We start from the raw sequence: 22,833 nt of genomic DNA, 5'->3' as shown, positions 1-22,833 counted from the left end.
GTTCCCCACTACCCGGTGAAATCACTGAGAACTGGACTATGTGGTGGAACCTCAGAACCTGGCATTGCAGCATGAGGTGGCAGTGACAGTGACAAGCAGTGGCAAGGACAGCAGAGATACCAAAGAGTAGGGCTCCGTGTCTGTCACGGAGGTCGCAGAAGTCATGGATCCCGCAACCTCTGTGACTTCTGCAGCGGCTAGTGTGGCTGACCTCAGGGCTGCCCAACCAGCTGGCCCTGTGGACAGCCACACTGGCCACTGCTGGAGCTGCTCTGCATCCAACTGCTCAGGCAGCCCCGCAGCCAGCCACAATGGCCATTGCTTGGGTGGCACGGGCAGATGGCCCCAGGGACTGCCCGAATAGCGGCCTATGAGGCTCACTCTAGGTCCACCTGAGCAGCCACCAGCACAGCTGGGCCTGGGGATGTCTGAGCAGTGGTTCCAGGGATGGCCGGAGCAGCTGCTAGTCGGTGGGCCCAGCAGCGGTCCCGGGGTGGCCCCTGGAGTCACTGGCCCCGCCTCCTCATCAGCGGCCTCCCCAGCCCCACCGTTAAGCAGTGGCCCCTGCCCCCCCCCAAACAGTGCCCCCCGACATCCCCACTCCAGCAGTGGTCCCGGGGGTGCCTGGAGCAGCTGGTGCTTGGTGACCCCTGGCAGCTGATGCCACTGGCCATGGGGCACCCCCACCGAGCAGTGTTCCCCCCAGGGCACCCCCCCCAACAGCACCCCCTGATTCCCAAGATTTAGTCAGGGGTATTTATAGTATAAGTCATGGACAGATCAGGGGCTAAAGAGACATTCTTTCCTTGGGCTGTCACACTGTAAGGTGGGAAACAGAGACAAAGGGCACTGTCCAAGTTATTTACTGGCTGTGATCTTTCAAAGCACTATTTTCCCAAATTAATGCTAAGTTTTCTTCTGTAGTAAACATTCTCCTTTTGAGTGGGGATGGATTTCCTCTTAGAGGCACTTGGGGGGATGTTTACTTTTCTCAGGTTACTGGGTGGGGGCTTGAGCTGGGTCTGTTTGTGTTGTTAGGTGGAACCCCTAGATATTGAATCTGGCCCTTGTGGCTGCCTACAGCACTGGCAGAATTTCACCAACCTTGCCTCTCTCTCCTTGGCATCTGCAGCCAGTTCTTGTGCCCTCCCCTGCAGTAATCTCTTAGGCAGGCAGGAAAGGCTGGGGCTTTTACTCTCTTCTGATAAAGAAATCACTCCAGCCCCCTCCCCATTTTTGTTACTTTTCTCTGCGTCCTTCCACCTTGACTAACCCTCTCTGCTGTATTGAGTGTCTAAGTGTGAAGCTCTTGTCTCACTATGATAACCCCAGAGCAGCAAGGCCAACCTGTCTCATGAATTCTCAGTCCATGACCCACAAAGTCACCCTGTGGCCCACCATATCCCACAATCTTTTGTGGATCCAAAGACTCCTGGAATCTGAGTCACAGCGTGATTTTTTTTGGCCATGTTGTCAGTTACAGACCACAAAAAGGTAAGAGTGGGGGCTAGGCAGGGAGGCTTGTTCAGTTGGGGCTGGGGATCTGATGCTGTTAAGTGGGAGGCTGAGGGCTGGGGGTCTGATCCTGTTGGGTGGGGGGGAGGGGTGCTGCTGGGTGAGGAGCTGACAGCTGGGGGGCTCGTGCTGTTGGGTGGGGGGTTGGAGGGCTGAGGGATCGGGGCTGGGTATTGGATAGAGGGCTGTTGACACATGTTGACTTTTTCTGCATATTCTGTAATGTTTGTGGAGTTATAAATGTGAGTGAATGAACAGAGAAACTTCCTAGAATGGCATCCCATGGAACTCACCTACCCGCCAGGCCAAATCATCCTAATCCACCCCAGATATGAACCTGCTTTGCAGAAGATTGCATCTCAGATTAGTCAGCACTGAGCCAATGTTATATTTTTGGCTGAGACGTAAAACTAAGCCTCGGTCTCTTATGGCCACTACAGACCCTGTGGCATTGTCTTTTGCAAGACTGAATCTTTGCTGTGATGCCCTAGTCAAACGCAAGTGGGCATGGTTACATTCTGGTTACCTAATGATTGCACTACAGTTTCCATAGGATAGGGGATTGTTTTCCCGTCCTCAGCATGTTATGCAGCATCTCTGCACACAGCTGCTGCATTGCAATGATGGGTGAAATGAAGTGAATTTATATGTGTCTTATTTGAAAGTCTGTAAAAGCGCCCCAAGGTTTGCGAACGGCACCATATCAATAAATGATCATAATTCCTGAGTGAGAAAACAAACTAGCAAGTTCACCGAGTTCCAGATTCTCCCAGTGCCCAGGGGAGATCTCCCTGAGGCTACCGAGGGAAAACCAAAGCCCAGAGCATGCTGAGCACCAGAGTGTGCTGCTCTCAGCATGGGGTCTGGCAGCTGGTGTTGGGTTGGAGGTCCACACAAAACACCTCCCTCATTATAAATAAGGGTGTTTAAATATTTCCTTTGCATTGCAACCAGGAACTATGGGGGTGCCATGCCATGATCTAAACACCAGCTGGCTCTCAAAATAGGACCAGAGACACAAGCAGCTTTCTCATGTGTACACCCAAGCCATGCTATACATCATGAGCCCTATTTTCAGATTTCCTGTCTCTGCAAGTTTCTAAAGAAGCAGCTTCCAACATGGTCAAAGACAGGCCTGGATTTTCAGCCTATCACAAGAGGTATGTAAGCAAGCAGATTCTTGTGGGAATTCCCACTGCCCTGAGAGCATTTTGTAAGCTGCATGGCATACTAGGTGCCACCCATTGAGTACATGTCTGCATGCTGTCGGCACCATGCAGAAGCACTGCTGGTTGATTGCATTCAATCCAGTAACCAGGAAACACATGATGCCACAAACAAGATCAATATCTCCATGTCCTACAAACCCAAACCCCTCCTACACATTAGAAAAGCTGCATGCCAGATGTAGTAAATTATTTCATTTAATTATTTAATAGAGGATTTATTGTTGTGGTTAAGTATAATTGATTAATGTATGATGGCTAGGTTAAAGTAGGATAACAGCATCAGAGTATGAGACTGGCAAGTATGTAGGAGTGATAAGTATATATTCGGTGTATAAATAAAGTAAAGCTCTAATGCAAGGCTCGCTGGCTGAGGCCCATAAGATTAAACCTTAGCCATACTAAGCTTTAGGTCTAAGGATGGTTGACATCAGTAGGTGACCCAGGAATAACCCTGTACCAGTAAAGTTACAAGAGTATTGTGAAGAATCATAGAATATCAGGTTGGAAGGGACCTCAGGAGGTCATCTAGTCCAACCCCCTGCGCAAAGAAGGACCAATCCCCAACTAAATCATCCCAGCCAGGGCTTTGTCAAGCCTGACCTTAAAAACTTCTAAGGAAGGAGATTCCACCACCTCCCTAGGTAACGCATTCCAGTGTTTCACCACCCTCCTAGTGAAAAGTTTTTCCTAATATCCAACCTAAACCTCCCCCACTGCAACTTGAGACCATTACTCCTTGTTCTGTCATCTGCTACCACTGAGAACAGTCTCGATCCATCCTCTTTGGAACCACCTCTCAGGTAGTTGAAAGCAGCTATCAAATCCCCCCTCATTCTTCTCTTCCGCAGACTAAACAATCCCAGTTGCCTCAGCCTCTCCTCAGAAGTCATGTGTTCCAGTCCCCTAATCATTTTTGTTGCCCTCCGCTGGACGCTTTCTAATTTTTCCACATCCTTCTTGTAGTGTGGGGCCCAAAACTGGACACAGTACTCCAGAAGAGGCCTCACCAATGTCGAATAGAGGGGAAAGATCATCTGCCTCGATCTGCTGGCAATGCCCCTACTTATACATCCCAAAATGCCACTGGCCTTCTTGGCAACAAGGGCACACTGTTGACTCATATCCAGCTTCTCGTCCACTGTAACCCCAAGGTCCTTTTCTGCAGAACTGCTGCCTAGCCATTCGGTCCCTAGTCTGTAGCGGTGCATGAGATTCTTCCGTCCTAAGTGCAGGACTGCACTTGTCCTTGTTGAACCTCATCAGATTTCTTTTGGTCCAATCCTCTAATTTGTCTAGGTCCCTCTGCATCCTATCCCTACCCTCCAGCGTATCTACCACTCCTCCCAGTTGAGTGTCATCTGCAAACTTGCTGAGGGTGCAATCCACACCATCCTACAGATCATTTATGAAGATATTGAACAAAACTGGCCCCAGGACCGACCCTTGGGGCACTCCACTTGATACTGGCTGCCAACTAGACATGGAGCCATTGATCACTATCCGTTGAGCCCGACAATCTAGCCAACTTTCTGTCCACCTTATAGTCCATTCATCCAGCCCATACTTCTCTAATTTGCTCACAAAAATACTGTGGGAGACTGTTATCAAAAGCTTTGCTAAAGAACAACACGTCCACTGCTTTCCCTCATCCACAGAGTCAGTTATCTCGTCATAGAAGGCAATTAGATTAGTCAGGCATGCCTTGCCCTTGGTGAATCCATGCTGACTGTTCCTGATCACTTTCCTCTCATCTAAGTGCTTCAGAATTGATTCCTTGAGGACCTGCTCCATGATTTTTCCAGGGATTGAGGTGAGGCTGACTGGCCTGTAGTTCCCCGCATCCTCCTTCTTCCCTTTTTTAAAGATGGGCACTACATTAGCCTTTTTCCAGTCGTCCGGGACTTCCCCCGATCACCATGAGTTTTCAAAGATAATGGCCAGTGGCTCTACAATCACATCCGCCAACTCCTTTAGCACTCTCGGATGCAGTGCATCCAGCCCCATGGACTTGTGCTCATCCAGCTTTTCTAAATAGTCCCGAACCACTTCTTTCTCCACAGAGGGCTGGTCACCTCCTCCCCATGCTGTGCTGCCCAGTGCAGTAGTCTGGGAGCTGACCTTGCTTGTGAAGACAGAGGCAAAAAAAGCATTGAGTACATTAGCTTTTTCCATATCCTCTGTCACTAGGTTGCCTCCCTCATTCAGTAAGGGGCCCACACTTCCCTTGACTTTCTTCTTGTTGCTAACATACCTGAAGAATGTGCCAATGGGAAATGTTTGGGAAGATATTCTCCAATATACCTGTCTAGACTGCAAGACACCCAATTGTAACATCTTCAGACATTCTGCAGTAACTGCAGGTTACCATGGGGACTTGTCTATGCATATTGGAATGAGACTAAGGGGAACTAAAAGGATCCCCTATGCAAAGCAGAACACCCCAAAGTTTATGGGGTGTGGAAGTGCAAACAAGGGAAAAGGGTTGACACCGTGATGCATATATATATGAGCCTTTGCAGGTATAAGCATGACTCAGAGTCATGGACTGTGTGGGGGGAGATGTCAGGATGACAATCATGGGGGATGATGAGGTTGAGGAGAATAATGACTGACACTCTAGGGTGCCCCAGCAGGAGACGTGAGTGATTCCATCATAGCGCTAAACACTGTGCGCTATCTGCTATTGTATTTTAGTATTTGAGGGATTGCTTAGTGAATTGTTAATAAAGGAGCTTGTAATAAACTGGAATTGTTTCTTGTGTATTCCTAGGGTCTCTTAATACTGATAATATTCCTGGTGCCGAGGAGTCTGAATCTTTAACCAATGCAGCCTAAGGGATGAATCAGTAATCAATACTCCCATCCATCTGAAAGGCTACACAGGATGGTTACAACTGAAACAACCACTGAAAAATGTGGAAATATTTATCAGTTGTAGAGTTGTACGTTGTATAAGCTGGTTATGTAGATAAAGATTCAAATCTCCTTACAGCTCAGCCAGTCTCTACAAAAATCGACATGTGCACACATTAATACTAGACATTTCAAAGTGTAATGAGACTGCAGCGAGGATGGCATGGTATGCATGGTCAGAAACCAGGCATTTCTGAATAACATTTCAACATTTTGGTGAAAAATGGAAAGCTGAAAATTTTCAGTTTAAAACCAAAAATGTTGATTCAGAAATCACAGACTGATAGAAACGTAGAGCTGGAAGTGACCTTAAGTGGTCAAGTCCAGTGCCATGCACTGAGGCAGGACCAAATAAACCCAGACCATCCCTGACAAAGATGTCCAGCCAGCTCTTAAAAAACCTCTCGTGATGGGGGATTCCACAGTCTCCCTTGGAAGCCTGCTCCAGAGCTTCACTACCCTGAGAGTTAGAAAGTTTTCCCTAATGTCTAATCTAAATCTCCCTTGCTGCAGATTAAAACAAATATTCTTCTCCTACTTGGACACAGAGAACAATTGATTATTATTCTCTTTATAACACCGTGGAAGACTGTTATCAGGTCCCTCCTCACTCTTTTCTCAAGACTAAACGTGTCCAATTTTAAAACCTTTCCTCACACATCAGGTTTTCTAAATCTTTTATCATTTTTGTTGTTCTGCTCTGGACTCTCTCCAATTTATCCACATTTTTCCTAAAATGTGGCACCCAGAACTGGACACAGGACTTCAGCTGAGGCCTCATCAGTGCCAAGTAGAGTAGGACAATTACCTCCAGTGTCTTATGTATAACATTCATGTTAATACATAAGAATATTAGCCTTTTTTGCAACTGCATCACACCGCTGACTCATATTCAATTTGTGATCCACTATAACCTCCAGATCCTTTTCACCAGTACTACTGCCTAGCCAGTTATTCCATATTTTGTAATTGCATTTGATTTTTCCTTCCTAAGTGAAGTACTTTGCATTTGTCTTTATTGAATATCATCGTGTTGTTTTCAGACTAATTCTCCAATTTGTCAAGGTCATTTTGAATGCTAAACCTGTCCTCCAACATGCTTGCAATTCTTCCCAGTGTGGTGTCATCTGCAGATTTTATAAGCATACTCTCGACTCCATTATCCAAATCATTAATGAAAATATTGACTACTTCTGGATCCAAGACTGACTCTACAAGACCCCACTAGCTGTGCCCACCCAGTCTGACAGCAAACCATTGATAACCACTGTTTAGTACAGTCTTTCACCCAGTTATGCACCCACCTTATAGTAATTTCACCTAGAGCATATTTCCTCAATTTGCTTACGAGAATGTCATGTAGGATTGTCAAAAGCCTTACTAAAATGAAGATATATCACCTCTACTGCTTCCCGGTGTGACGGAGCACTCTACTTACAGCTAGGATGGTTCCTCCTCCTGGGGAATAGCTCACCAGGTTCATATCTCCCTGCAGTTGCAAGCTGTACCTCCACCTCTGTCTCTTTGTCTGCAGCCCCTCTCTTACTCCAGAAGCTGCAGCATCCTCTTCATGACTCGGCCTTCTGGCCAGGTCACTCAGCATCCCTCACTTCTGGGGTATAGTACTTCAAAGTCTCTGTCACTCCTACAATGACCCAAGCAGTGTTGCAGTTCACTGCCCCACTGATATTATTTCCCTAGTGGGGGGTAAGGGAACCTGGGCCCACCTCTCCTTTGGGTTCCAGTTCAGGGACCCTACAACATACAGCCAAAGTCTGTTCAGTCCCCAGCCTTGCTGCTTACTCCCTGGCCTGCTTCCTACACCACAGACTGTCTTCCCCACCCTGCTCTTTCAGCACATGCCCTGCCCCTGGGCCAGACCCCGAGGGTCCTACTCTTTCCTGGGTTCCCTCCTTCCCTCTCTACTAAGTGGAGGCTGACCATAAACTTCCTCCCAGCCACTCTTGCTCCTACCAGCTTCCTGGGTTTATACTAGCCTGGCCCACCTATGCTCAGCTGAGCTTCCTTCTAATCAAGGCTCTCTGCTCAGCCTGTATTTCCCTCATTTGCTGCTTAATAGGTTAATTGTCCCATCTGGCCTCCATTAACTCCTTCAGGGTAAGTGTGGGGTGGACACCCCATCGCACACCCATCAAAGAAGGAAATGCCACAACAGTGCCCCATGGGAGTTGTAGTTCAGGTGTATCGTGCCCCTATTCTTCTCTTTGGGCCAGGTTCCCTGGCTGGACAATATCTCCCATGATGCACCATGATCACCCATCTTGCTAAGCCATGACATGTATCATGGGAATCCATGGACATGGTGCATCATGTAGTTTGGTTGTGGACCCCAGCTCAATGAGGAGAAGGGGGACTTGAAGCAGGTGAACCACATCTCCTATGATGCATTCCAAATTGAAATGTTTCAGGTTTTTCAGGTGTTCAAAACACTGAAATTTTCTGCTGAAAGCAGATACATTTTGTTTAGTCAAAAACCCAATTTTCCTTCAAAAAACAGTGTCAATGAAAAATTTCCAACCAGCCCTATTGCATGGATTCCTGCCAACACCTGGCTGCAGCACATATAATCCTGTGCAAGATCTGAATTCTCCTCTTCCTCCACACCCCACTCCTCTCCCCAGATTCCAGCCCAGGTGGCAGATTCTAAGGCCGTGTCTATTTACTGTGAATTGACCAACTGAAATTCACCTCATGTCCTTGCAAAAAAGAGCTTCAGTCAATTGTCATGGGGCAAAGAAACGTTACAAGTGCATCTGGATCTAAGAGGAGTGAGCAGTAGTGAGTCCCAATCGCAAGGGGAATCGATTAAGGGTCAAGGCGGATGCATCTCTGCACCCTCCTTTAGTTTGCTGGCTGACACTCCTGTGGAGCTGCTATGGAGTTCCGGGTTTTCCACAGTTCCAGGGAGGACCAGGATGTGTTGCAGCAGGGCACTTAATAAATGGGGGCACTTCCTCATCAAGGGGTTCTCCAGTTGCTGCTTAGAGCCTGGTTCTCTGTGTCTGTCCTGGCATCGGTAGTGCATTAATCGCTCTCTCTAAAGCAGTAAAGGAAAACAAAGACACCAACCCCACCCCAGAGGGAGTGGTGAGTGGGGTGTGATGACATGAGAATTTTCTGAAATGTCTCTACGAATCCTGTGTGTGCCCCAGTTTCTCCTATATTTTGCATGGGTGTGGTAGGTCAGGGGAGAAGGACTAAGTCTGCTCTCACAGCTAGGCTAAGAGACATAGGTGGATGTGTGTCATTAGGTGTCTGAGCCTGAATGGGTGACAGTCATTAAAAAAAGGACTGGCTGAGGACAGCCCCATATCAATGGAAAATACAAGACGACAATGGCAAAGCCAATCCCCAGGACATTGACACCTAGCAACAAGTGACCCAGAGGAGATGGGTTTCCCCAGCTCTCAGCAGGGAAGCTGAGCATAGACCCCAGTTTGAGAACAAAGGTCTGGAAGATGTGAGGCGCAGGGATAAAGGGCTGGCTTCGGTAAGAAGCATGGGGGCTCTCTCACCTGGGAGCTGATGAAGGAGATGAGACAGACAGACAGACACACACAGAGTCTGAACATGGGATTTGGTACATCTTGGCTGGGCTCTGGACTAACCAGGTTGGACAATACTCTAACCTTCATTTCTCTGTGTTATCCTAAGGAATTCCAGATTCCGTGTACCAGGTGAGTAATAAATGGAGACCTTGTTTGGAGAAGGCTGCCGGTGTCACTGTAAATACTCCCAGAGAGCCCTGCACCCAGATAGGCCCAGTGCAAGCCTCCTGCAGGGCTCTGGCTGGACTGTATTCACTGCAGGGCAACACAGAGAGAGACAGGGATAGCTGTTGCCAAGACCCCAGCCTTGGAGGTCATAGGCCTGCCCCAGTTGAACTGTATGGGTCCCTGGAGCCCAGTACATTGAAGGGGTCACTCCCAGGAGTCCAGGGACAGACTGGGGCATAGACCAGACCTGTAACTTCATGACAGAAAAAGTAGAAAATCAGGGAGACAACCTGCAAAAGCTGCAGCAAGGAGGAGGCATAGCCCTGTCGCAGCACAGCAATGGAGCCCACTGCACAAAAGGCTCTGTGAGAGAAATTTGATTTTGGCATTTTAGGCAGCAGGCCCTGCTGGATCTGTAGGTTTGAATGATTCCAGATAGCTTCAGCACAAGGATATAGGTAAATACCCTGATATTTGCCATGGGTGAAGCTGCTGATATCCTGTATGCCTTACCCCACACTGATGAGGAAAAGAAAGAATACTCCAAAGTTAAAGAGGCCTCTAATACCCTTTCAAAGGCAGACAAGACTATTATGTAAGAAAGGGCCAAATTTAATAGGGGGTGCCAGGAACAAGGAGAAACAGCCGAGACTTTTATTACTGCAGTTCACAGTCTTGCTGGATATTGCAAATACGGAATGTTAAAAGAAGTTATACTAATAAAAGACAGGGCAGTAGTTGGTATAAGAGACACCAGTTTATCAGCACAGCTTCAGTGAGACCCACATCTCACACCAGCAAGAGCTGTAGCAAAAGTGAGAATGCAAGCAAACATAAGGAAACAGCAATGTGACTTTTATGCTAGCAGCATAGGACCCGGACAATATTGACACAGTAAAGAGAGAAGATGCAAATGTGAAAGGAGCTGTCAGCCCAAATTTACAACTAGAACAGTACTCAACTAGAGACTGGGAGACCAAAGAACCTTAGTGGGAGGGAAGCTTTTGAAAAGCTGTGGAAGATGTGGCAAGACACCAAGCCACTGCTGGCAAAAGTGTCCAGCTAAAGAGGCAGAAAGCAGGAGATGCCACAAAATGGGATATATTGCAATAGCATACAGGTCTGCAAGAGTAGCAGGAGCAATCCAAGAGGGGAATTATCATTAGAGGACAGTGATGACTGTACTTCTTGTGACTTTTTCCTCAATAGAACAGACAACATCTTGGTACACAAGCATGAATCTAAACAGCTGAAAACTTAAATTTAAAATTGATACTGGGGAAGCCGTCCCTCCAATTAAAAAAAAAGATAATAATCACTCCCAGGATGGAGATCTGCAATGACCAAATAAGATTCTATGTGAGGCTAGTAACAATACATTGGATATTTGTGTCCAGTTCTTTTGAAAATTGTAGAAAGAATGGGACTATAAGAACTAGTCTGGATGCCTATGACTTAAGAGCAGTGCTCACACAAAAGTATCCAGAAGGAGACCAAAGACCTGTTGTGTTCATAACAAGAAGCCTCATGAAATGGAGAAGCAGTATGCTCATGTGGAAAAGAAAGCTCTAGCAATCACATTGTCCTGTGAACAGCTCAGTGCATATCTGTTTGGTTTGAAATTTCACATAGAAAGAGACCACAAGACCTTGGTGGCATTGTTGGGTATAAAACCAGTCAATGACTTTCCATCTAGGATTCCAAGATTTCAACTCCGGCTGATGTGATTTTCTTTCAACATTGAACACATACGAGGGAAAGCACTTATAGAGGCAGACACTGGCTAGAGCCCCAGTTGAACAGCTACCAAAGGAAGAGGAAAAGGCTTTAGAGATAGATGTCAAAGTCTCCACTGACTTTGACAATTGCTGCCACAACAACTGCTGCCACTGTTGTGGTAGCAATTCCAGCATCTTCCAGCTGACTTCAGCAAATGAGAGACAAATCACTAAAGGCTCAGACTTGCCGGAAACTGACTCAATTTGATCAAAGAAGGTGGGGTCAATGGAGTCAACTTCCCACAGATGACTACCATATTGGTAAGACCAGAATGACCTTCTGTCACGGGGCAAGTGTGCCCTGTCCCCTCTTTGGGGTGGGGTAATTACCTTCCCACAGTCACATCCTTACGACCACCCTTTGTCATGCGGCGGTGGGTACTAATAGTAAAAGTCAATATGGTTGCTCTCCCTCGCAAGGTTGTATGGCACAATGGCCAGAGTCAGGGTGATGGCCCCTTCCCACAGGGCCATGGGGCCCAATGGCCCAAATCAAAATTGCTTTCCGGTTTGGTCAGGGTACATCACCGAGTAGTCAGAGTCAGTGTGGCTGCCAGCACAGTAAGGCAATATGGCCTAGCGGCAACAGTCACTAACACCACCCTCTCTCAGGACTGCTCTCAAGGCTGTGGGGCCCAATGGACAGAGTCAGTAGGGTTGCTCTGTCTTGAGGCCATGGGGCCCAACAGTCAGAGTCGGGGTGGCTGCCTGGATCAGTAAGGCTGCATGGCCCAGTAGCAAGAGTCAGTCAGGCTGCCCCCTCTCCCAGAGCTGCATTGCTTAATGGCTGGAATAAGTCTAACTGCCCACTTCAGTAGGGCTGAAAGACCTAATGGACAGAGTCAGTATGATCTCCCAGTTCACAAGGGCTGTATGGCCGAGCAGTCAGATTCATTAGGGTTTCCCTTTTTCGGGGCTGCGTGGCATAGTAGCCAGAGTCCGTATCACTGCCCCTTCTGTGGGGCTGCATGGTCTAGTGGCAAGTATGCCCACCACCAGGTCAGTGGGGAATCTACCCAAAACACACTGACCCCACTCAAGCTACTTCCTACCTGGTTCCTGATGCTGGGGTCCCAGCATCTCCATGGGCTCTGGGCTCCTTGGTCAGGGCAGTTCCCCAAAGCTCTGCCACATCTTGGGCGTTCTCCGTAGTCTCAGCATCCCTGGCTCCTGCCATCTGGGGCTCCTGCGGTTCCTGGGCTGGAGCTCACAGTATGTGTCCTCTGTCTTTGGTGGTCAGCATTGAATGAGATGAGCTGCTCCCCTTTATACCTAATCTCCAGCTGGAGCATGCCCAGCAGGGCCTTGGGGCGTGGCCTTCTCGTCCCAGAGAGTGGAGTTAACCCTCACAGTGCCAGTGCAGGGCAAGTGCATCCCGTCACACCTTCCCATGGCAGGTGGCCTGCTTCTGAAAGGACAGCACATTCTTATTCCTATGGTACTCTGAAAGACATGCTCTCCAAAATCTATGAGGGACACTAAGCTGTAAATAAGTGCAGGGCATGAGCACAACAATCCATACAGTGCCCTGGACTGAGAAGGCAAATTCAGACCTCAGTAGAGGGATGCAATATATGTAACATGGGAAAAAACAATTGTAAGAAATGTTATGCATTACAAAGCTACATGACAGACCTTGGCAGTAGTCAGCCACAGATTTGTTTTTCTGGAAAGGACACACATACATTATTTGAGTCGATTACTTGTCCAGTTATATTGACTTGCCTATATTCACATAGACTTCATCGGCACAGGTCATCTAGAAACTATAGACAATATTTACAAAAATTGAGTTCCTAAAGTCCTCATATCTGATAATGGGCCTCCATTTATGTATGAAACATTTCTAGCATTTTCACAAGACTTTGCGTATGAATATCAGATTAGTTGTCCGCATTGCTCCCAGAGCAAGGGGTCATGGAGAGAGCAGTGCAGACTTTTAAGACTTCTACAAAAATCAGTGGACCCATATAAAGCACTCCTGGAATATCTGTCAACACCGCTCAGGTCTGGACTATCTCCAGCAGAACTTCTGGTGGCAAGACAACTTAAGTACACCTTTACCTGTGGTACCGATACCACTTAAACCTAACCTGAAGAAATAAATATGTCTGTTCTGTATCTGGGGAAAAAATATATAGTTATCTCATATAATAACCCTCTTTCCATTCCATTCCAATAGTATCTCAGGAGGATATTAAAGAGCAGCTACTAAAGTTAGACATTTTAAAATCAACAGGTACAGATAACTTACATCCAAGATTTTTAAAAGAGCTGACTAAGGAGCTTGCTGGATCATTAATGTTGTATTTTCAGCAAGGCTTGGAACACTGAGGAAGTTCCAGAAGACTGGAAGAAAGCTAATATTTACAAAGGGTAAACAGGATGACACAGGTAATTTTAAGCCTGTCAGTCAGACATCGATCCCAGGTAAGATCATGGAGGTGCTAATATGGGACTAGATTAATAAAGAATTAAAGGAGCATAATATAATTAATGCCAAAGTTGTTTCTTTTCTAAGCAGAACAGTCTCAGTCTTTTTAATCTCTCCGCATATGGAAGTTGTTCCATCCCCCTAATCATTTTTGTGGCCTTTCTCTACACCTTTTCCAATTCTAATATTTTTTTTAGATGGGGCCACCAGAACTGCACAGAGTATTCAAATGTTGGGAGCACATGGATTTATACAGTGGCATAAGGATATTTTCTGTCTTATTATCTATCCCTTTCCTAATGGGACCTAACATTCTGTTCACTTTTTTGACTGCTGCTTCACATTGAGTGGATGTTTTCAGAGAACTATCCATAATGACTCAAAGATCTCTTTCTTGAGTGCTAACAGCTAATTTGGGCCCCATCATTTTATATGCATAGTTGGGATTATGTTTTCCAATGTGCATTACTTTGAATTTATCAACACTGAATTTTGTCTGCCATTTTGTTGCCCAGTCACCCAGTTTTGTGAGATCCCTTTGTCACTCTTTACAGTCAACTTTGGCCTTAACTATCTTCAGTAATTTAGTATCATCTGTAAATGTTGCTATCTCACTGTTTATCCCTTTTCCACATTATTTACATATATATTGAACAGCTTTGGTCCTAGTACAGATCCTTGGGGGTCCCTGCTATTTATTTCTCTCCACTGTGAAAACTGGCCATTTATTTCTATCCTTTGTCTTCTATCTTTTAACCACTTACTGATCCATGAGAAGACCTTCCCTCTTATTCCATGACTGCCTACTTTGCTTACGAGCCTTTGGTGTGGGACCTTATCAAAGGCTTTCTAAAGGTCCAGGTACACTATATCCACTGGATCACCTTTGTCCAGATGTTTGATGACATCTCTCAAAGAATTCTAATAGATTGGTGAGTCATGATTGCCCTCTACAGAAGCTGTGTTCACTCTTCCCCAACATATCATGTTCATGTATCTAATAATTCTGTTTTTTTTACTATCATTTCAACCAATCTGCCTAGTACTGAAGCTAGGGTTACTGGCTTGTAATCGTCAGGATTGTTTCTGGAGCCCTTTAAAAAAATCTGTATTCCATTAGTTATCCTCTAAGTCATCTGTACAGAATGCTTCTTCAGAACTCTTGGGTGAATACCATCTGGTCCTGGTGATTTATTACTGTTGATGTAATACACTTAGACTTCTGTAAGGAGTACCACACAACATTTTGATTAAAACAAAAGAATAATATAAAATGATCAGGGCACATATTAAATGGATTAAAAGCTGGTTAACTGTCTTGAAATGTAATTGTAAATGGGGAATCATAATTGAACAGGTGCTTTTCTAGTGCGGTCCTGCTGAGAGATTGGTTCTTGGATGTACACTATTTAACAGTCTTTAAAATGACCTGGAATAAAACATAAAATCATCACTGATAAGGCTGCAGATGACATAAAAATAGAGGGAGCAGTAACTAGTGAAGAGGACAGGTCACTCATACAGAGCTATCTGGATCGCTTGGTAAACTGGATGCAAGCAAATAATGTGTTTTAATAAGGCTAAATGTAAATTAGGGCTGTCAATTAATCACAGATAACTCAAGCGATTAACTTAAAGCAAATTAACTCGATTAAAACAATTAATTGCAATTAATCACAGTTTTAATCGCACTGTTAAACAATAATAGAATACCAACTGAAATTTATTATAAATATTTTTGGATGTTTTTCTACATTTTCAAATATATTGATTCAATTACAACACAGAATACGAAGTGTACAGTGCTCACTCTATATTATTATTTTTGATTACAGATATTTGCATTGTAAAAATAATAAACCAAATAGTATTTTTCGATTCACCTCATACAAGTACTGTATTACAGTCTCTTTATCATGAAAGTGCAACTTACAAATGTAGATTTTTTTTGTTACATAACTGCACTCAGAATAAAACAACGTAAAAGGTTAGAGCCTACAAGTCTACTCAGTCCTACTTCTTGTTCAGCCAATCGCTTTAAGACAAACAACTTTGTTTACATTTGTGGGAGATAATGCTACCCACTTCTTATTTACAATGTCACCAGAAAGTGAGAACAGGCATTCGCATGGCACGGTTATAGCCAGCATTGCAAGGTATTTACATGCCAGCTGCGCTAAACATTCATGCTTCGGCCACCTTTCCAGAGGACAGGCTCCTCTGCTGGATGGGATTGGCACCATCCCTCCCTTGACCTTGCTGTCAACAGAAGACCAGTTGTCGCCATTGAGAGGCCAGAGAAGTGCCTGGCAACGTCCAAACTTCTAAGCTGCAGGCTCCTGCAGGCCACTTCTCAGGCCATAGAATTGGTCCCTGATTGATTGTCACAGCTCCAGAGAGGGCACCCTTAGCAGTGGGTGCAGGAGTGAGTACCGTTCCTTTCTGAAAGGAGCATGGGGGACAGGGACTGGTGGTGGTTGGCAGAGGATGGCAGAGTACAGAACCTTCCTTAAGCATCCACTGGCACCCACCAAAATCTTCCCAGGCCTAGCCCAGTCATTGCTGTAAGAGGGTCCTTGCTAGCGGGTCACCAGATTTGTCGAGGTGTTTAGGTGCCTAACGATGCAGACAGGCACCTAGTGGGATTGTACAAAGTGTCTAGATGCCCAACCTCTATTGAAATCAATGGCAACTGAGGGCTTAGGCACCATAGACAATCCTACTATGCATACAGTGGCATCTTTAGGCACCTAAATATCTGTACAAATCTTGCCTTTATATCTATGGCACATCCTGACCGGTCCTGTCCAGCCTGAAACCAGACAGCTGTCCCACTCTGACCCGCTGCTCCCAGGCCAGGAACCAGCCTGGGGGAAGAGACCTCATGTGGAGAGGCTAGGCCAGAGAGGCTGTGGGGCAGGAGGTGCAGGAGGTTTCCTGCCCAGTAGGAGCTGGAGGCAGAGTTTGCTAGCTCCAGGTTTGCAGGCCAGGAGAGCGCTAGGGAGAGAGGGGGTGCAGGGCAGAGGTAAAGGTCCATGAGTGGGGTGGGACTGGGCTTACTGAAGGACTGGATGGAGATGGGGGATGAGTTAACTCTGTAGAATGCTCCTCATGCTGCCGTAGGGTCAGGCCATTGCAGAGGCTCAAGGCCATAGTATCCTGGTATAAATGGGGGGAGGAGAGCTGGCTGAAGAGCATTCTCAGTGAGGAGACTCCTTGGCTTTAAAAGCACTACCCCCAGTCTGCTGGAGCCTAGACATGGTGACCTTCAGGACATGCTTGAAGACCCACTTTCTCCCACAATTGGAGTTGCAGCTAGCAAGGGATGTTAAGGGTAACAAGAAGGATTTCTACAGGTATGTTAGCAACAAGAAGGTGGTCAGGGAAAGTGTGGGCCCCTTACTGAAAGAGGGAGGCAACCTAGTGACAGAGGATGTGGAAAAAGCTAATGTACTCAATGCTTTTTTTGCCTCCTTCTTCACGAACAAGGTCAGCTCCCACACTACTGCACTAGGAAGCACAGTATGGGGAGGAGGTGACCAGCCCTCTCTGGAGAAAGAAGTGGTTCAAGACTATTTAGAAAAGCTGGACAAGCACAAGTCCATGGGGCAGGATGCACTGCATCCGAGGATGCTAAAGGAGTTGGCGGATGTGATTGCAGAGCCACTGGCCATTATCTTTGAAAAATCATGGTGGTCAGGGAAGGTCCTGGATGACTGGAAAAAGGCTAATGTAGTGCCCATCTTTAAAAAAGGGAAGAAGGAGGATGCGGGGAATTACAGGCCAGTCAGCCTCACCTCATTCCCTGGAAAAATCATGGAGCCGGTCCTCAAGGAATCAATTTTGAAGCACTTTGAGGAGAGGAATCAGGAATAGTCAGCACGGATTCACCAAGGGCAAGTCATGCCTGACTAACCTAATTGCATTCTACGATGAGATAACTGGCTCTGTGGATGAGGGGAAAGCAGTGGACATTTTATTCCTTGACTTTAGCAAAGCTTTTGATATGGTCTCCCACAGTATACTTGCCAGCAAGTTAAAGAAGTATGGGCTGGATGAATGGACTATAAGGTGGACAGAAAGCTGGCTAGATCATCGGGCTCAACGGGTAGTGATCAATGGCTCCATGTCTAGTTGGCAGCCGGTATTAAGCGGAGTGCCCCAAGGGTCGGTCCTGGGGCCGGTTTTGTTCAATATCTTTATTAATGATCTGGAGGATGGCCTGGATTGCACCCTCAGCAAGTCTGCAGATGACCCTTGTCAGGGTTTCTTCCCACTCTGAACTCTAGGATACAGATGTGGGGACCCGCATGAAAGACCCCCTAAGCTTATTCTTACCAGCTTAGGTTAAAATCTTCCCCAAGGTACAAACTTTGCCTTGGCCTTGAACAGTATGCTGCCACCACCAAGCGTTTAAACAAAGAACAGGGAAAGAGACAACTTGCAGACGTCTTTCCCCAAAATATCCCCACAAACCCTACACCCCCTTTCCTGGGGAAAGCTTGATAATAATCCTCACCAATCTGTACAGGTGAACACAGACCCAAACCCTTGGATCTTAAGAACAATGAAAAATCAATCAGGTTCTTAAAAGGAGAATTTTAATGAAAGAAAAGGTAAAAGAATCACCTCTGGATGATCAGATGGAAAATACTTTACAGGGTATTCAGATTCAAAACACAAAGGATTCCCCTCTGGGCAAAACCTTAAAGTTACAGAAAACAGGAATAAACCTCCCTCTTAACACAGGGAAAATTCACATAAAAGAAAAGATAAACTAATCCGCCTTGCCTGGTTTACCTATTGCAATATTGGAGACTTGGATTAGGATGGGTTGGAGAAGATAGATTTCTGTCTGGCCTCTCTCAGTCCCAAGAGAGAACAAACACGTAAACAGAGAGCACAAACAAAAGCCTTCCCCCCCGCCCCCAAGATTTGAAAGTATCTTGTCCCCTTATTGGTCCTTTGGGTCATGTGCCCGCCAGGTTAGCTGAGCTTCTTAACCTTTTGCAGGTAACAGGATGTTGCCTCTGGCCAGGAGGGATTTTATAGCACTTTATACAGAAAGGTGGTTACCCTTCCCTTTATATTTATGATAACCCTAAACTGGATGGAGTGTTAGATACACTAAAGGGTAGGGGTAAGATACAGAAGGAACTAGACAAATTAGAGGATTACGCCAAAAAAAATCTGATGAGATTCAACAAGGACAAGTGCAGAGTCCTGCACTTAGAATGGAAGAATCCCATGCACTCATACAGACTTGGGATTGAGTGGCTAGGCAGCAGTTCTGCAGAAAAGGACATAGGGGTTACAGTGGATGAGAAGCTTGATATTAGTCAACAGTGTGCCCTTGTTGCCAAGAAGGCTAACAGCATTTTGGGCTGTATAAGTAGGAGCATTGCCAGCAGATCGAGGGACGTGATCATTCCCCTCTATTCAGCATTGGTGAGGCCTCATCTAGAGTACTGTGTCCAGTTTTGGGCCCCACACTACAAGAAGGATGTGGAAAAATTGGAAAGAGTCCAGCGGAGGGAAACAAAAATGATTAGGGGGCTGGAGCACATGATTTATGAGGAGAGGCTGAGGGAACTGGGATTATTTAGTCTGCAGAAGAGAAGAATGAGGGAGGGATTTGATAGCTACTTTCAGCTACCTGAAAGGGGGTTCCAAAGAGGATGGATCTAGACTGTTCTCAGTGGTAGCAGGGGACAGAACAAGGAGTAATGGTCTTGAGTTGCAGTGGGGGAGGTTTAGGTTGGATATTAGGAAAAACTTTTTCACTAGGAGGGTGGTGAAGCACTGGAATAGGTTACCAAGGGTGGTGGTGGAATCTCCTTCCTTAGAGGTTTTTAAGGTCAGGCTTGACAAAGCCCTGGCTGGGATGATTTAGTTGGGGATTGGTCCTGCTTTGAGTAGGAGGTTGGACCAGATGACCTCTTGAGGTCCCTTCCAACCGTGATATTCTATGGTTCCATGATTCCTGAAGAGAAGGCCAGGCTGGGGATGGAGGTTCATAAGGGGGTGGGAAGACAAGCCTGGATAGGGGGTGGGGAAACCAGGCTGGTGGTGGGAGTGGCTGAGCAGGGGTGGGGAGGCTAGGCTGGGAGGGGTGGCTTAAAGGGTAGTTGAGGGGGTGGGAAGAATAGGCTGGGGGGAGGCCAGGCTAGGGAGGTAGCTGCGGGGGAAGTGTGAGGAGCCCAGTCCAGAGGAGGCCAGGTGGGGAGTGGGAAGATATATGAGGCGGTGGAAAGGCCAGGCTGTGGGTGGGGAGGTGGGTGATGAGGGGTGGAGAGGCCAGGCTGAGGGTGAGGAGATGGTGAGAGGGTGGGGAGGCCAGGCTGGGAGGGGATGGCTTTGTGGGTGTTTGAGAGGGTGGGAAGAGTAGGCTGTGGGGGGGAGGCCAGGTTAGGGAGGTAGCTGTGGGGGAAGTGTGAGGAGGCCAGGCTGGCAGTGGGAGGTAGCTGAGTAGGGGTGGGGAGGCCAGGCTGGCAGTGGGGAGGTAGCTGAGTAGGGGTGGGGAGGCCAGGCTGTGGGTGGAGAGTTGGCTGAGAGGGTGGGGAGGCCAGGTTAGATGGCTGTTTAGGGGTTAGGAGGTCGCACCAGGAGGCATTCCTTCATAGAATCATAGAATATCAGGGTTGGATAGCTCTATGGGGTTGCTTAGAAACACAAATTATTTGTCAGACTGTGTAATACATTGGGGTACAGCGGGGCCATCACTGCATTTCAATCAATAAATAGGGCTTGATGCAGCATGAGCAATCGAAGTCACTTTGAGCTTTTAGATCAGCTTAGACTGTTTAAGCAGCTGCACTGCAAACCATTTGAGCAGTTTAAAATTAAGCGGGTCTTTAGAGCAATCTAAATAGTTTAAAATACTCTAAGGGCTTAAAGCAGTGATGTACCACCAATCATTTAACAAGGGGCTCCCACAAAAAGTGTACTCATACCCTGTGACAAAGCCTCTGTATCAGGGTATGCATGCTTACAAAGGGGGAGTGTGTCTGTCTGTTCGCTGTGGGGGTTATCCATCTATCCTTGTATGTTGTCTGTCTATGTGTATGTTTCTGCCTGGCTGTCTGGGTCTGTGTGTGTGTGTCTGTGGGGACTGGAGAAGTCCTTTTTTTACCTTGTAAACAAAAAATACTTCCTCAGAATCCAGAAAACAGGAAACAAACTGCTCCTGTGTCCTGGGCTTTGCTGGAAGCACTGGGACATTGGCCATGATAAATCCCAGAGAATACTGATGTCATAGTGGTTCATGTGGTGAACCACTATGACATAGGGGTTCAGCTTGGCTTAATGGTGAAATCCTAGCGGATCTTAAACATAAAAAAGAAGCTTACAAGAAGTGGAAGGTTGGACATATGACCAGGGAAGAGTATAAAAATATTGCTCGGGCATGTAGGAATGATATCAGGAGGGCCAAATCGCACCTGGAGCTGCAGCTAGCCAGAGATGTCAAGAGTAACAAGAAGGGTTTCTTCAGGTATGTTGGCAACAAGAAGAAAGCCAAGGAAAGTATGGGCCCCTTACTGAATGAGGGAGGCAACCTAGTGACAGAGGATGTGGAAAAAGCTAATGTACTCAATGCTTTTTTTGCCTCTGTCTTCACTAACAAGGTCAGCTCCCAGACTGCTGCGCTGGGCATCGCAAAATGGGGAAGAGATGGCCAGCCCTCTGTGGAGATAGAGGTGGTTAGGGACTATTTAGAAAAGCTGGACGTGCACAAGTCCATGGGGCCGGACGAGTTGCATCCGAGAGTGCTGAAGGAATTGGCGGCTGTGATTGCAGAGCCATTGGCCATTATCTTTGAAAACTCGTGGCGAACAGGGGAAGTCCCGGATGACTGGAAAAAGGCTAATGTAGTGCCAATCTTTAAAAAAGGGAAGAAGGAGGATCCTGGGAACTACAGGCCAGTCAGCCTCACCTCAGTCCCTGGAAAAATCATGGAGCAGGTCCTCAAAGAATCAATCCTGAAGCACTTGCATGAGAGGAAAGTGATCAGGAACACCAGCATGGATTCACCAAGGGAAGGTCATGCCTGACTAATCTAATCGCCTTTTATGATGAGATTACTGGTTCTGTGGATGAAGGGAAAGCAGTGGATGTATTGTTTCTTGACTTTAGCAAAGCTTTTGACACGGTCTCCCACAGTATTCTTGTCAGCAAGTTAAGGAAGTATGGGCTGGATGAATGCACTATAAGGTGGGTAGAAAGCTGGCTAGATTGTCGGGCTCAACGGGTAGTGATCAATGGCTCCATGTCTAGTTGGCAGCCGGTATCAAGTGGAGTGCCCCAAGGGTCGGTCCTGGGGCCGGTTTTGTTCAATATCTTCATAAATGATCTGGAGGATGGTGTGGATTGCACTCTCAGCAAATTTGCGGATGATACTCAACTGGGAGGAGTGGTAGATACGCTGGAGGGGAGGGATAGGATACAGAAGGACCTAGACAAATTGGAGGATTGGGCCAAAAGAAATCTGATGAGGTTCAATAAGGATAATTGCAGGGTCCTGCACTTAGGACGGAAGAACCCAATGCACAGCTACAGACTAGGGACCGAATGGCTAGGCAGCAGTTCTGCGGAAAAGGACCTAGGGGTGACAGTGGACGAGAAGCTGGATATGAGTCAGCAGTGTGCCCTTGTTGCCAAGAAGGCCAATGGCATTTTGGGATGTATAAGTAGGGGCATAGCGAGCAGATCGAGGGACGTGATCGTTCCCCTCTATTCGACATTGGTGAGGCCTCATCTGGAGTACTGTGTCCAGTTTTGGGCCCCACACTTCAAGAAGGATGTGGATAAATTGGAGAGAGTCCAGCGAAGGGCAACAAAAATGATTAGGGGTCTGGAACACATGACTTATGAGGAGAGGCTGAGGGAGCTGGGATTGTTTAGCCTGCAGAAGAGAAGAATGAGGGGGGATTTGATAGCTGCATTCAACTACCTGAAAGGGGGTTCTAAAGAGGATGGCTCTAGACTGTTCTCAATGGTAGCAGATGACAGAACGAGGAGTAATGGTCTCAAGTTGCAGTGGGGGAGGTTTAGATTGGATATTAGGAAAAACTTTTTCACTAAGAGGGTGGTGAAACACTGGAATGCGTTACCTAGGGAGGTGGTAGAATCTCCTTCCTTAGAGGTTTTTAAGGTCAGGCTTGACAAAGCCCTGGCTGGGATGATTTAACTGGGAATTGGTCCTGCTTCGAGCAGGGGGTTGGACTAGA

Source organism: Caretta caretta, chromosome 8, assembly GCF_965140235.1.
Source record: "Caretta caretta isolate rCarCar2 chromosome 8, rCarCar1.hap1, whole genome shotgun sequence".
Lineage (NCBI taxonomy): Eukaryota > Metazoa > Chordata > Testudines > Cheloniidae > Caretta > Caretta caretta.
The sequence above is the reverse complement of the archived record's forward strand: the minus strand, read 5'-3'. Positions refer to the sequence as shown.